Source organism: Sinocyclocheilus rhinocerous, unplaced genomic scaffold, assembly GCF_001515625.1.
Source record: "Sinocyclocheilus rhinocerous isolate Xijiao unplaced genomic scaffold, SAMN03320098_v1.1 C35706254, whole genome shotgun sequence".
NCBI classification, from domain to species: Eukaryota; Metazoa; Chordata; class Actinopteri; order Cypriniformes; family Cyprinidae; genus Sinocyclocheilus; species Sinocyclocheilus rhinocerous.
Genome location: NW_015760685.1, coordinates 1 through 591, shown reverse-complemented (window position 1 = coordinate 591; position 591 = coordinate 1). Strand labels below are relative to the sequence as shown.

The following is a 591-nucleotide window of genomic DNA, read 5'->3' as shown; positions in this document are numbered from 1 at the left end:
ATGATCATCAGAGGGATCGGGCAGAGGAGGCAAAGAATAGCAGCAACGTATGCGTTTGCATTCATCTGTATAGGGCATTGTACAGGTCAAGTTGGCGATATCGTTCACGTTGTAATTTTTTTTCCAATGACTCCTCAATGTCGAGTGAGAACATAGGAGAGAACAACAAGGAGGAGAATACGCAGCTCAGCAGCACTGTAGCGTTGATCACAGAGGAGATATTCCTCTACAGTGCTCGGAAGCACTCGGAGGAGAAATTTACAACTTTGATGCAGTAGAAGAGACTCAGCCATGCAATGGCCCAGAAGCTGATGAAGCTGCAAGTCATCATTATATATATATATATTTCAGTCCGGATAGCTAAAGGATATGGCTTGATGCACCAAATTTGGGGATTCTGAAAGACGCTCACCACCATTCCGAAGGTGGCAAGTACCAAGATAATGTTGCTGATGGAGATGATGTTTAGGACAGTCTGAATGGTCCTAAACGTGTAAAACAATTGTAAAAAAGGTGAATTCACTTGCTGTTGTATAGTAAAAATGAGGTTAAATATGTTTCCAGAAACACTAACAATCACAAGCACAACAA

At 41.8% G+C, this 591-nt stretch overlaps 1 pseudogene; it reads right to left on the bottom strand.

Annotated features, from left to right (window-relative positions):
* Nucleotides 1-8: 8 nt before the first annotated feature.
* Nucleotides 9-586, bottom strand: LOC107735048 (taste receptor type 2 member 30-like; annotated as a pseudogene).
* Nucleotides 587-591: the final 5 nt, after the last annotated feature.